The 16,101-nt window shown below is 41.6% G+C and overlaps 1 non-coding gene across 1 annotated transcript; it reads right to left on the bottom strand.

The window, feature by feature from the left end:
• Nucleotides 1-14,961: 14,961 nt before the first annotated feature.
• Trnas-cga lies at nucleotides 14,962-15,036 on the bottom strand. The gene has a single exon. It is a non-coding gene; the product is annotated as a tRNA-Ser (tRNA).
• Between the last annotated feature and the right edge of the window lie 1,065 nt (nucleotides 15,037-16,101).

The raw sequence follows: 16,101 nt of genomic DNA on the forward strand, positions 1-16,101 counted from the left end.
TTCAGTTCCGCTCACACCTCTCCCTCTGTGACCACAGAGCTGAGATTTGTGATCATGGCAGTGATGGTTGGAGAAACCCAACACAGATGGACACAGCACTGGAGTCAGCATATTTCCACATCCCTGTTGTTACCTCCCAGAAACACACTGACTCTCTTCCTGCCTATCTCACAGCGATCTGCGCTGCAAAATGTAGTTATTCACGCTTCTGACATGTGGTCACATTAATGTGACTGTCTGCTATATATCCTCTCTAGCCTTCCTCTTCAGATCACACTGTTTTTTGCCACTGAGTTTTGTTACCAGGTATTTCTGCATGGTTGAGATTGTCTTCACTCTCGAGCACATATGTGTCTTCAATAGAGGATGTTTTAATAAAACTTTTGCCGCTCTTGATGTTGCACATCTCTCGCACTACAGCATCTTCTAACAATTTTTAGGATCCGAAAGCACAACCTTATTGAAGTAGTATTTTCCTAATCACTGTAGTTGCAACAGTGTCGGAGGATGTGTTCACTATGAAATGGTCTGCTGTAGAATGAAACATGAAACCACTAACTGTCACTCTGAGGAGGCTGGGAGGGCTCAGAGCTATTACCTGTACTTGATTGTAATTAAACTTGTAAAGGAGTCTCGGGGCCCTACGACCTGCTAAGCCTGCATGGTTAGGAGAGATGTGGGTCCTCTTCTGAAGAAGAGAAATTTGTTAACATCGAATATTGATGTCTTTTCTAAAAGTATTTGTATGGAGTGTAGCCATGTATAGATGCGAAGCAAGGACGATAAGTAGTTTAGACAAGAGGAAATGTGGCACTACAGAAGAATGCTGAGATTAGATGGGTAGATCAAGTAACTAATGAGGAGGTACTGAATTGAATTGAGGAGAAGAGGAATTTGTGGCACAACTTGACTGGATGAAGGGATCGGTTAGTGAAAGACGTTCGAGGCATCAAGAGCTCACCAAGTTAGTATTGGAGAACAGCGGGAAGGGTAAAAATCGTAGGGAGAGACCAAGAAATGAATACACTAAGCAGATTCAGAAGGATGCAGGGTGCAGTAGTTACTTGGAGATGAAGAAGCTTGCACAGGATAGAATAGCAGGGAGAGTAGCATCAAACCAATCTCTGGACTGAAAATCACAACAACAACGACGAGTCCTGGGCGCCGCTAGACACTCTGCATTGGTACAATAATAAATCGAGCAACTTGTCATTGGGCAAGTCCAAACCCGGTAGCTTCTTTCCGCCATTCTACAAATATCATCGCTCCACATCGTTCTGTATGGCTGATTGTGAGCTGATTCCGCCCAATCGATTGGCCCACATACAAACATACAAGCACACCACTTCATTACCATGCCTTATGTCAATGGTGGAGGGTCACATGACCTCCTGATACTTGTTGTTGTACCTCTACAGAGCTCAAAAAGTCTTTTAGGAGAGCGCAGGGGGGAGGGGGGGAGCATTTTTCCTGCAAAGCGTATTTTCGCCATACTTTGTGCCAAATGCATCGTTTCAAACAGTATGATAAAGATGTTCCACAGATAAAAAAGATCTAGCATTGCATGAGTATTCATTTTTTAATTTTCTATTAGAAATGAAAACAAAAAATGAATTGTGTTTGTAGAGTAGAATCCCGGACAGTTTCTGTACACTGGGCGCAGCGTGTCTACAACGCGATTTTGTAATCGTCTCTACGGTGACATCTCTTCATAGCTCCACAGATGGCGGTTGTTTTTGCCTACAGCCGTTCGCAATTCGCAGTTTAAATCTGTCAAAAGCACTGTTAGATGTGAGGGATATCCTTATGTTGAATAGACTATAAGAGTTGCTTAACAACAAAGAATAAATGTGTTAAAACTTCACGCATTATGCGGCATTCTTTCACTCATCTTAGTGTTTATGACGTCATTTCTCTTGATCTATATGTCGTACAACGATGTATTTGTGTAGGTACATTGAGCGGCATATGTGAATACTAGCTGCAAAATGTTATGCGAGTATAGTAGCAAAGAAGTAATAAATTTAGACATCAAGCGAGATGCGGCAGTTTTCCACGCATCTCATTGCTTTTGACGTCATATCTCTCAGTCCAAAGCACTCGGTTACCATGATAGCGACACGAGAGTCAAGGCAGAGCGGCCGTTGTTCGCTGTGGTCACAGGCTGGACGGACGCAATCTGGAAGGTTGCATCCAGGCTCTGGAGGAAGGAATCCGGCGGGCCCGACGTAATAGCCGCAGAAACAAGGCGAGGCGAGGATTACTGGCGGCGGCTCGGCTCCGCATTCCGCCTGCTTAATGAGAGGCCGACAGCCAGAGGAGGCGCTGCGGCATCCCAAAAGAGGGCGAAGCAAAAGGACGAGCCGCGCGGGGAGCCCACAGGCCGTTCTCGACAACGCGTGGACTGTCGTTACTCAGGGATTTGAGGCAACTGTGAAGTCTGGCCGCATGCTGTGTCGACTTGTTCGTTCCTGACCTCTCATATCTCAAGATACAAGGTGAGCTTTAAAAGTACATTTCTTACTACATGCGGAGATACGCTGTCTGGTCAAAAGTATCTGGGTACCTACTAACAGACAGTAGAGTAATGATAGTAAAACCAGTGGCTATATTTGAATCTACGTCGTTTATTCTTTTTAACACATGCTACCAGTTTCGACACCAAATGGTGTCATCTTCAGGCCCCAAGCGTAACCTGCTATCCACAACCGTTATTCCTGCAATGAACATTATCGTATGCAGTGGGCCAACATTAACTGCATTCTGTACTTCCATGGCAATAACAAGCACACCACTTAGTGTGTGACCATTATTCAAGCATTTCGTGTCCGACTGCAGTCCCAGTTCCCTTGATGGATTACCAGGGACTATTAATGGACAATTGGGATGTTTCCATCCTCCGCCTTTACGACTGCTTGAACTGTGCTAGGGACACTTTCAGTGAGATTTCTGAGTGTCTGTAGTGGAATGGCAGCCCATTCTTCCTCAAGAGCTGAAATCAGAGAAAGTAATGATATTGGATTCCGGTGTCTGGAGCGAAGTCGACGTGCTAATTCATCCTCAAGGTGTTCCATTGAGTTCAGGCAGTAACTTTGGACAGGTCATTTCAGGAATGACGTTGTCCACAAAGCATTGCCTCACAAGATGCTGCTTAACGAAATGGTATATTTTTACAGTGATACAAACGACCATTGCCTCCGAACAGTTCCTCTATTGCACGCCGTACACATTGCTGTAAAATGTGTTCGTATCCTTCGGCATTCAGCATTTTTTTAAGCTCAATAAAAGTACCACACACAAACCACGAGAAACACTCCCATACCATAACACTACCTCCTCCGCATTGCACTGCTGGCCATACAAAGTCAATCGCTGTCCAGTTTCGTGGCTCTTTACACCTGCTCTAATGTCGCTTAGCGCTGATTGTAGAAATGTGTGGCTTATGGGGAGCTACTCGACCATCGTACCCCATTGTTTTAACTCCGTATGCAATGTACGAGGTGCATTCAAGTTCTAAGGCCTCCGATTTTTTTTCTAATTAACTACTCACCCGAAATCGATGAAACTGGCGTTACTTCTCGACGTAATCGCCCTGCAGACGTACACATTTTTCACAACGCTGACGCCATGATTCCATGGCAGCGGCGAAGGCTTCTTTAGGAGTCTGTTTTGATCACTGGAAAATCGCTGAGGCAATAGCAGCACGGCTGGTGAATGTGCGGCCACGGAGAGTGTCTTTCATTGTTGGAAAAAGCCAAAAGTCACTAAGAGCCAGGTCAGGTGAGTAGGGAGCATGAGGAATCACTTCAAAGTTGTTATTACGAAGAAACTGTTGTGTAACGTTAGTTTGATGTGCGGTTGCGTTGTCTTGGTGAAACAGCACACACGCAGCCCTTCCCGGACGTTTTTGTTGCAGTGCAGCAAGGAATTTGTTCTTCAAAACATTTTCGTAGGATGCACCTGTTACCGTAGTGTCCTTTGGAACGCAATGGGTAAGGATTACGCCCTCCCTGTCCCAGAACATGGACACCATCATTTTTTCAGCACTGGCGGTTACCCGAAATTTTTTTGGTGGCTTCCATTGAGCTGACTGGCGCTTTGTTTCTGAATTGAAAAATGGCATCCACGTCTCATCCATTGTCACAACCGACGAAAAGAAAGTCCCATTCATGCTGTCATTGCGCGTCAACATTGCTTGGCAGCATGCCACACGGGCAGCCATGTGGTCGTCTGTCAGCATTCGTGGCACCCACCTGGATGACACTTTTCGCATTTTCAGGTCGTCATGCAGGATTGTGTGCACAGAACCCACAGAAATGCCAACTCTGGAGGCGATCTGTTCAACAGTCATTCGGCGATCCCCCAAAACAATTCTCTCCACTTTCTCGATCATGTCGTCAGACCGGCTTGTGCGAGCCCGAGGTTGTTTTGGTTTGTTGTCACACGATGTTCTGCCTTCATTAAACTGTCGCACCCACGAACACTCTTTTGACACATCCATAACTCCATCACCACATGTCTCCTTCAACTGTCGATGAATTTCAATTGATTTCACACCACGCAAATTCAGAAAACGAATGATTGCACACTGTTCAAGTAAGGAAAACGTCGCCATTTTAAGTATTTAAAACAGTTCTCATTCTCGCCGCTGGCTGTAAAATTCCATCTGCCGTACGGTGCTGCCATCTCTGGGATGTATTGACAATGAACGCGGCCTCATTTTAATACAATGCGCATGTTTCTATCTCTTTCCAGTCCGGAGAAAAATCGGAGGCCTTAGAACTTGAATGCACCTCGTAATTGTGCTAGCTGGAGCCGGCCGGAGTGGCTGTGCTTTTCTAGGCGCTACAGTCTGGAACCGAGAGACCGCTACGGACGCAGGTTCGAATCCTCCCTCGGGCATGGATGTGTGTGATGTTCTTAGGTTAGTTAGGTTTAAGTAGTTCTAAGTTCTAGGCGACTGATGACCTCAGAAGTTAAATCGCATAGTGCTCAGGGCCATTTGAACCATTTTGCTAGCTGGACTTAAAAATAGCATTTTGGAACTCATGAGTAATTCTTTCTGCCTATTTCATGCGATTTATTACAGTCACCACATCACCATTAGTCGAACTGGGTAACTTTAGAAGAGTTGAAAAGTCCCTGATGGAAGTGTTACTCACATGCCATGGAACGACAACGTCGCGTTCCAAGTCGCTGAACTCTCCTAGTAGACCCATTCTACTGTTACTGCTTCTGTACAGACAATTTTATAGATATCTCAGCCCAAAGCAGTTCGATATTTATTATTGATTTCCAAATTTCCTTTAGAACCTACTGTTTTATGTCAGACAATGGATCAAGAGTTACACAGTCTTCAGCATCAACTTGGGAACTTATTTTCTAGGATTATTTGTAGCAGATACAGAATCTTTACGTCTACATACACAAGAAATAGGAAAGGTTTTTACAAACAAAAAACGTTGTATACTGCTCTAGAGAATAGGGAATTGTCTCATAGTCTTTAATCAAAGCTAGAGGGAAGGATGACTGGACACTTGAGAGTAGAGGAAATATGAGTTAATCACATCTTTATCGTGACGATCATTTCTCCCTTGTAGGTTTGTGCCAACAAAATGATTTCGCAATCGGAGGAGAAAACTGGTGACTGAAATTTCATGAGAAGATCCCGTCGCAACGAAAAACGCCTTTGTTTTAATGATTGCCACTCCAATTCACGTATCATGTCTGTGGCACTATCTCCCCTATTTCGCGATAATACAAAACGAGCTGTCCTCTTTCTACTTTTTTGTTTTCATCCGTCAGTCGCACCTGATGCGGATCCCACACCGCACAGCAATACCCCAGAACAAGGCGGACAAGCGTGGTGTAAGCAGTCTCTTTAGTAGACCTGTTGCACTTTCTAAGTCTTCTGCCAATGAATCGCATCTTTGATTTGCTCTAGCCACAATATTATCTACGTGATCGTTCCAATTTAGGTTAATTGTAATTGTAATCTCTAAGTATTTAGTTGAATTTACAGCCTTAAGATTTGTGTGACTTATCGCGTAATCGAAATTTAGTACTCATGTGAATAACTTCAAACTCTTCCTTATTCAGAGTCAATTGCCACTTTTCGCACCATACAGATATCTTATCTAAATCATTTTGCAAGTCATTTTGATCATCTGATGACTTTACAAGACGGTGAATGACAGCATCATCTGCAAACAATCTAAGACGGCTACTCAGATTGTCTCCTATGTCGTGAATACAGATCAGAAACAACAGAAGGCCTATAACACTTCCTTGGCGAACGCCGGATATTACTTCTGTTTTACTCGATGACTTTCCGTCTATTACTACGAACTGTGACCTTTCTGACAAGAAATCCGAAACTAGTCGCACAACTGAGGCGATACTCCGTAGGCACGAAGTTTGGTTAGAAGACGCTTGTGTGGAACGGTGTCGAAACCCTTCTGGAAATCTAAAAATATGGAATCAATTTGACATCCCCTGTCGATAGCTCTTGTTACTTCATAAGCATAAAGAGCTAGTTGTGTTTCACAAGAACGATATTTTCTGAATCCGTGCTGACTACGTGTCAATAGATAGTTTTCTTCGTGGTACTTCATAATGTTCGAATATAGTATATGTTCCAAAAACCTACTGCAAATCGACGTTAATGACATAGGCCTGCAATTCAGCGGATTACTCCTACTTCCCTTTTTGGATATTGGTGTGATTTCAGCATTTGTCCAGTCTTTAGGTACGGATCTTTCTGTGAGCGAGCGGTTGTATATGATTGCTAAATACGGAGCTAATTTATCAACATACTCTGAGAGGAACCTGACTGGTATACAATCTGGGCCGGAGGCCTTGCCTTTATTAAGTGATTTAAGCTGCTTTGTTACACCGAGGATATCTACTTTTATGTTTCTCATCTTGGCAGTTGTTTTTGATTGGAATTCAGGAATATTTACTTCGTCTTCTTTGGTGAAGGAGTTTCGGATAACCGTGTTTAATAACTCTGCTTTAGTGGCACTGGCATCAGTGACTTCACCGTTGTTATCGCGCAGTGAAGGTATTGATTGCGTCTTCCTAGCCGCCAGTATCATCCACGCAACATAAATTGAGTCTTTGCACCACAGACGTTTCCCTTAATAGTAGCATCCGTTTGGAAATGTACTATTAGTCATGGTTCTAAATAAAGGTTGTCCCAAGAGGAATGATCAATATTGGGGATATGACAGGAACAATCATTCGAAGCAAAAAATGTCCAGTAACACGGGCTCTACATACGTTACGAGCTATGAGCACTTGTTCATCTTCGCTTCTGTGAAACTCCTCTCATCTTTTCAACTACTGCTCGTAGCTCTTAAGGTATGCCCGTGTTAACCAGACTTTTTTTCTTGTTTTGGCCCCATGCAACCACCTCCAAAAATATGGAAGTCAAAGACCTCGTAGCAGAGAGATTTGTTCCACGGTACTTAAGATGAAAAAGTGCTCATAGTTCCTAAGGCACGTATTTTAGAACCCATGTTTACTGGAGTTTTTTGCCTAGAATGATCGTTCCTGTCGTATCCCTGATTATTTACCATTCCTCCTGGGATATCCTGTGTACTAGAGCCATAACCACTCTTGCAGGTTCATTTTAAAATATCTGTCCAACTACTGATCTTTATATGCATATTTGTCTTGTGAACAATGTAGCGCATATCCTATACCAATTACACTGAATAAAAAAACCAACAAGTACGAATTATATCAACACATTTAGAGTTACCATTTGTAGTCATTATATACAATTCTGGTCTGTTTGTCGTATGTTAGTGAGCTTCTAGCGTGGTTGATGGTCCGTTACCATCGTTATTTTGATTTAACTTTTCTTCCACTTTCCACATAACTCGCATGTTTTCAAAACGAGTCTCCTAGCATTCCTTAACTAACATGTTGAAGATCCTACTTACATTGTCACGAATTTCTACTCAGAGGCAGAGATCTCGAAAACAAGTGGCTACCCTCCAACCGGTGCTAGATAGTTAACATTAAAGACACGCTCAGAGTGAATTTTCGCATAGCACTAGACACATGTGATTTCAGTGTACTCCTATTGTATCACACTTACTGTGACGCCTTATGTAATGCCCTGCGACTCCTGCTGGAAAGTTGCTCAAGAGACTGATTATGAGAGTAAGCGATGACTATCAGAGCCATTGCTTATAGAGACCTGTTACAGTAGGACGCTGCTACATCCAGCACTTACAGAGCTGTCGTCTATTCCAGTCTGTCGCATTCTGCCATGTACGCTGTAGTCCGGAACTTCATGTTCCTCTATCCTATCCATAGAAGTAAATTCTTTATGAATTTCATACGCTTTAAACTCGCTGAACCTAAGCTGTTAAGATATGATTTAGATAAGATATCAGTATGGTCCGAAAAGTGCTCAATTGACCCTGAATAAAGGAAAGTGTGAAGTTATTCACATGAGTACTAAGGGAAATCCGCTAATTTCGATTTCGCGATAAGTCACACAAATCTGATGGCTGTAAATTCTATTAAATACTTGGGGATTACAATTACAGATACCCTAAATTGAAACGATCACATAGATAATGTTGGGGGTAGACCCAACCCAAGACTGCGATTCAATGGCAGAACACTTAGAAGATGCGACAGGTCTACTAAAGAGACTGCTTACACCACCCTTGTCCGCCGTATTCTGGAGTATTGCTGTGCGGTGTGCGATTCGCATCAGGTAGGACTGACGGATGACATCGAAGAAGTACAAAGAAGGGCAGCTCGTTTTGTATTATCGCGAAATAGGGGAGATAGTGTCACAGACATGAAACGTGAATTGGAGTGGCAATCATTAAAACAAAGGCGTTTTTCTCCTCCGATTGCGAAAACATTCTGTTGGCACCCACCTACATAGGGAGAAATGATCATCACGATAAAATAAGAGAAATCAGGGCTCGCACTGAAGAATTGTGGTGTTCTTTTTTCCCATGCGCCTTTCCAAAGTGGACCGGTAGAGACAGCTTGAAGGTGGTTCATTGAACCCTCTGCCAGGCACTTTATTGTGAATAGCAGAGTAATCACGTAGATGTAGATGTACCATGAGCCAAAGGAGTTTGATATGGACCATTATAAACCATTCTCGGATGCTGGTCACTGTAGTCACTGTAGGTGATGTACAATTCACACCAGGCGGTCGTGTGATCCTCAACCGTTGACGTAAGGTATGGCAGTAAAGTGAGGTTTATGTGACACTTCGTTGTATGGAATGACCATGTGCCTGCTCACTACTTTCTGAGATAGAGCCCTGGACTTTGACTGGATTTCTTGTTTTGAGCCAGTTTACTGATGCCTTGTATTTGCTAGGTCCAGATAGTGTATTCCATCATGAACGCTGATTCCTCTCGCGTGATGCGAGATGCATCTGATGGTTTCAGAAATTCACCGCATCGCTCGATCTTCAGTTCTCCCGTTCAGAATTTGACAGAGACGGAGACCACACATGCTGACTGCAAAGCCCATTATGCGGTATGTCCTCATTGTGCAAGGCAGTATCCTCAATCCGCTGGGTCCTGTGCCAACCAGTATATGCATTATTTTGTTGCTTTGTCAGCTATCTTGTGTATGTAATCTGTACAGTTTCCCTTTCGCCTAAATATGCGCGAAAATACTTACTATTAATCGAATAGTCGTCTTCTAAATTTTTGTTATTAGATTTTTACCTGATTATCCTAACAGTCATTATGTGGAGGAGGAGGAGATTAGTGTTTAGCGCCTCGTCGGCAACGAGAGAGACAGAGCAAAACCTCGGATTAGGGAAGGATGGAGACGGAAATCGGCCGTGCTCTTTCAAAGGAACCATCCCGGCATTTGCCTGAAGTGATCTAGGGAAATCACGGAAAACCTAAATCAGGATGGCCGGATGTATGTTTGAATCGTCGTCCGATGAGTATTATGTAAATGCTATTGTCTGCAATAGCTTTGAGGTTCTTGGCCGCCCACACTACCACCGTCCACAACCCAGCGCACCGTAGCTTTCTCGCACTAGTCTCCTAGTGATTGTGTGACGCATATGTCACACTCTATTTGAGCTACAGCAGAGACTGAGCTCTTCAAAGACGCCGAATAATGGACCACCACAGGGATCTGCCCTCGATCCACTGCTGTTTAATCTGCACATCTCCGATATACATCAAATTAGATCTCGTAACTTTGGATGCGTCGCTGACTGGGTTCTGGCAGTGGAATATCAAAATTTTGAAGAAACGGAAGTCATCTTAACATCTGAGATGGCGATAATGGGAACATACTTTCGGAGAGGGAGACTGAAACCAAACCCTACCAATCCGTCTCGGATTGTTTTCATTTGTGTAACGGAGCGGCGAATATACACCTCCATGTCTGTTTTGGTGAATGATTACCTCACCACAATCAACACCCAAGATATCTAGGGATTACATTTGACCAGACACTGTTCGACAAGTAGCATCTGTAAAACATAGCTGCCAAGATACGAACTAGGAACAACATCATAGGTAAACTGTACGGAACAACCGGAGTATCCACTGCTGAAACTCTGCGCACTTCAGCACTTGGGCTTGTCTGCTCTACTGCGGAATATAGAGCCACGTCACATCGGGTGGCAGGACAGCAGGCGGATGTTCTACGTGGACCATCTATCCTTATCGGGTGCGTCATTGCTGCAGCCGGCCCTATTTGGGCATAATATCTCTTTAGTTTTCTGTGAATGTTTCTCGATTTTACTCTGGCGTACAGTGAAGAAGCGTTAGGTATTTGGAAGACAGCTCGTAATTCTCGCAGAGAGCTCTTTCGATGACGTAAAAATAATAATTTTCTGGAAAGTTCACACCCCCCGTAATTTGCTTGAGTTCGCATAATTCAGTACCTACTTAGTCTCTGACTGTAAAAGCGAATCACCTATCTCTTCCAGATTCACCTCATTCTCAATCTCTAACACGTTTCGGGGCATCTCTTAGTCCTCAAATAGAAATTCGATGTAGGTCTATCCCCGCTGTCTCTTTGTACATTTCGTGGCATCTATCAAGGTTTAATTTTTAATTCGTGAAAATAACCTCTAATATTCATGTTCGCAACGTAAAATCTCAATCAGCCACTTCATCGTAAATATCTTCACATTTATTTTTCAGGCACTCTACCACATTTCTGTTTGGTCTCATAACAAATCCTCCTTTGCACAGTAAGCTCCAACGACACGTTCATTTACATATAATCTCTATTTGCATCGTCTTGGACGTAGCATGAAACTGGGAGAAGTAACGACACGATTCAGTCCATATTACTGAGATTCTTTGGCAATACTGGTCATTAAGTTGAGTATGTTTGTTTTTCTAGAGCACATATTTCGAAAACTGTAAGGCTGTGTAAAACAGGTTACCCTACTTCAGGCTAATACCTGTCTTGGGAAATGAAGAACTGGTATCAGAGTGTTAACAGATTATTATCAGCCCTCCGATACCAAGCGAATTACTTTACTTTTACTCATGAAAATTGTGACTTATTCAGTGAGAAACTTTATTTATTCGCTCAGAGTTTTTTAGTTCTATTAGAGCTTATGGCGCATACTTTATAAACTTCTGTTCTCTATGTTTTTGTCTTTACATATATTTCAATTCTGTTTGATACCTGTCCATTGTCTAAACAACCTGCCTCGTTCGTTGTAGCTAATTTTCTGGGAGACTGTTTCACTAAGTAGAGCCTTTTTACCCGTAAGTGCTGACTATAAAAAAGGCTAGTTAAGAAAAAATTGTGGGAAGTGTACTTAATTTGTATCTTAAAACTCTCTATAGGGACAGTCTGGAAAAGATTCACACTATGTGATACAATTGGTTTCGAGATTTGTCAGTATTATAATTGACTGATGACGAATTCATGATTAAGTTACATGACTTTATTTTATTAAGTAACAAAACTAAGATTTTTTAATAAACTGAAAGTTCACGGAGCGATTGTTATTATATGACAGTTAAGCACAAAAGACAGAGAATTAGCTTTTCCATCACATGATAATTATGTGGTTGCTCCTAGGAGATGGAAGAGAACACAATATTTACGAAAATGTATTTGACATGAGACGAACAAAAAGAACTACTGGAAGATTCGTTCTCCAGGGATACCGTGAAACTAGAGAAGAAGCCAGTGCGACACTGCTGGAGAGATTACATTAGATTAGATTAGTTTTTCATTCGATAGATCCGTGCTGAGGAGATCCTCGTGGATGTGGAACATGTCAATTTATTTTATTTTTTTTAAGCTGAAATAACAATACTAATAGTATGAATATATACAATACATCATTTGTTTCTATTAAAAAATTCGTCAATGGAGTAGAAGGAGTTGGCCATTACTAAGTCTTTCAGGCTCCTTTTAAACTGATCTTTATTTGTAACTAAATTGTTTATGTTTACTGGCAAATTATTGAAGATGTGTGTTCCTGAGTGGTGGACCCCTTTTTGAACTAAAGTAAGTGCTTTTAAGTCCTTGTGCAGATCATTTTTGTTCCTGGTATTTTATGTATGAACTGAGCTGTTTGTTGGAAAAAGAGATATATTATTTAGGACGAATTTCATTAATGTGTAAATATACTGAGAGGAAGTAGTTAGCATACCCAGTTCTTTGAAGAGGTTTCTACAGGACGTCCGTGAATTTACTCCACAAATAATACGTATTACACGCTTTTGGACTCTGAAAACTTTTGTTTGACTTGAAGAGTTACCCCAAAATATTATACCATATGACATTATGGAATGAAAGTAGGCAAAGTATGAAAGCTTCTTCATTTTTATGTTGCCTATATCTGCTAGCACTCGAATTGCAAATACAGATTTGTTAAGGCGTTTCTGCAGTTCTGTGGTGTGCTCTTCCCAACTGAATTTATTATCAAGTTGTAATCCCAGGAATTTAAGACTGTCAACCTCTTCTATCTGCTCTTCTTCGTATTTTATGCATATGCTGGGTGGAAACCTCTTACAGGTTCTGAATTGCATATAGTGAGTCTTTTCGAAGTTTAATGTCAGTGATTTGGCTTTAAACCATTTATTAATACCCATGAAAATATCATTAGCAGATCTTTCTAGAATTACACTTGACATACTATTTATTGCAATACTTGTGTCATCTGCAAACAAAACGAACTCTGCTTCTGGCAGTGTAACTGATGAGAGATCATTAATGTACACAAGAAAAAGCAATGGCCCTAAGATGGATCCTTGTGGGACACCACATGTAATTTCTTCCCATTCTGATGATGACTGATGACTTACTTCACTAGTCCCTTGCACTGACACCCTTTGTTTCCTGTTAGTGAGGTATGACTTGAACCATTTTGCAGCACTGCCCGTGACACAATAGAATTCTAATTTACTTAAAAGGATGTTGTGGTTCACACAATCAAATGCATTTGACAAATCACAGAAAATACCTGCTGCTTGTAATTTGTTATTTAATGAATCAAATACATTTTCACTGTAGGTGTAAATAGCCTTCTCGATATCAGAACCCTTCCGAAATCCAAACTGTGTTCTTGATAATATGTCATTTGTGGTCAGATGGTTGAGCAGCAGCCTGTACATTACTTTTTATCCCCTTTCTTGAATATAGGCTTAACATCTGCATATTTTAGCCAGTCAGGAAACGTCCCAGTTATAATTGACTGGTTACACAAGTAACTTACAATTGTACTAAACTCACAAGAACATGCCTTAGTTAACTTTGTTGATATTTCATCGTACCCACTAGAATGCTTTGTTTTTAAAGATTTTATTATGGAAGTTATTTCTTTTGGTGAAGTGAGTGATATATTCATGTACTTGAAGCTATTTGTGAAGGCTAGTTTCAGATATTCAAGGGCATTATTTACTGATCCTGAAAGTCCCATTCTATCAGTAACGGATATAAAGTACTTGTTAAATAGATTTGCCACACTATGCCCATCAGTTACTAATGTGTCATCTACCCTTAGTGCTATTTGCTCCTGTTCCTTTCTGGTTCTACCAGTCTGCTCTTTCACTATATCCCATATAGTTTTTATTTTGTTCCCTGACGTTGCTATCTTCTTCTCATAGTGCATTTGTTTAGACGTCTGAATTACTTTTTTTAATGTTTTACATTATTCCTTGTATTTAGCTAAATCATCAACATTGGAGCTATTCTTGGTCGACAGATACATTTTCCTTTTTGTCTTACAGGAAATCTTTATTTCAAGAGTAATCCATGGTTTTATTATAGACTTCTGTTTAATTTGTGTAACTTTTACAGGAAAACAGTTCTCAAACATGGTACTGACGTTGTTCATGAATGTGTTATATTTTTCATTCATGTCATGAGCACTATAAACATCTTTCCAGTTCATATCTTTGAGCAGTTATCTAAAACACTCAATTTTTGGCTGATTGACTACTCTCCTGTACTCGGATTTAGCAGTCTTGATAATCTGCTTAGAATTTACATCTAAAACAAGGAGCTGCATGTCATGATCTAATAGTCCATTTATAACAGGTTTTATGATATGATTTTGTTTCTTTGATTTGTCTATAAAAATGTTATCAATGGCTGTCCTTGAGGATTTAGTGATCCTAGTTGGAAAGTCTACAGTGTGAGTTTGATTGAAAGACAACATTACTAACTGCAGTGAATGTTTACTGGAAGATTGCATTAGAAAATCTGTATTAAAGTCACCAGCAATAAAAATTTCTTTGTTTCTTCCTGTTAAATAACCCAAAAGAGCTTCTAGATGATCTAAGAATAGATTATAATTTCCTGCAGGTGCTCAGTAAATAGTTATTATTATATAGGATCTGTTATGGAACTCTAATTCTGTAGCACATGCTTCTAGATGCTGCTCTAAGCAGAATTTATTAAGAATGAGATTTTCACTCTGCAGCGGAGTGTGCGCTGATATGAAACTTCCTGGCAGATTAAAACTGTTTGCCCGACCGAGACTCGAACTCGGAACCTTTGCCTTTCGCGGGCAAGTGCTCTACCAACTGAGCTACCGAAGCACGACTCACGCCCGGCATCACAGCTGTACTTCTGCCAGTACCTCGTCTCCTACCTTCCAAACTTTACAGAAGCTCTCCTGCGATCCTAGCAGAACTAGCACTCCTGAAAGAAAGGTCGAAAACCCCCCTCACAGGTGGGGAGTACCGGGCAGAGGATGACCGCCTTCATGGGGCTCCACACGCTGCGAAATGTTGTACCAATTTGGAACATGGAATCTGTACGCAGATGGGCCATGCACATGGAATGGCGTGCGGGATTTGGTTACTTTTTTCTTTCTTTATTATCTAAAAAAAAAAAAAAAAAAAAGTTGGTAGAGCACTTGCCCGCGAAAGGCAAAGGTCCCGAGTTCGAGTCTCGGTCGGGCACACGGTTTTAATCTGCCAGGAAGTTTCAGAATTTATTAATGTCAATGTTCTTGAGGGAGGTTCAAATGGTTCAAGTGGCTCTGACGACTATGGACTTAACATCTGACTCAGATGTTAAGTCCCATAGTGCTCAGAGCCATTTGAACCATTTGAACTTAACATCTGAGGTCATCAGTCCCCTAGACTTAGAACTCCTTAAACCTAACTAACCTAAGAACATCGTGCACCTCCATGCCCGAGGCAGGATTCGAACCTGCGACCGTAGCAGCAGCGGGGTTCCGGGCTGAAGCACCTAGAACAGCTCGGCCACAGCGGCCGGCTGGAGGGAGGTAGTTGAGTGATTGAGAGGATTGAGAGTACGTCGGGGAAGAAATTAACAAGGTATAGAAGTGAACGAAAACCGAGTTACGGATATCGCGGTGGGCGCTTCAAATAGAAATGGACTGATATTCGAAATGCATAAGGAATGTCTTCCACAATGTGCATCTGTAACATTGGTTGAACATTGCTTCTAGGCCTCGAGCGGTCGTTTATTACATTCGACGCCACCAAGGGACAACAGATAACTTCGCATAATCGAAATACAGACGCAATGAAACGCCACATCCATGTTCGCAAAAGTTATAAAACCAACGTCACGTTAGCGAATGTCGTAAACCGTATGTTTCATTAACAAGGTATGACAGCGACTTCTAGTTTG

The sequence above is a fragment of the Schistocerca americana genome, chromosome 1, assembly GCF_021461395.2.
Source record: "Schistocerca americana isolate TAMUIC-IGC-003095 chromosome 1, iqSchAmer2.1, whole genome shotgun sequence".
Taxonomy (NCBI): Eukaryota; Metazoa; Arthropoda; class Insecta; order Orthoptera; family Acrididae; genus Schistocerca; species Schistocerca americana.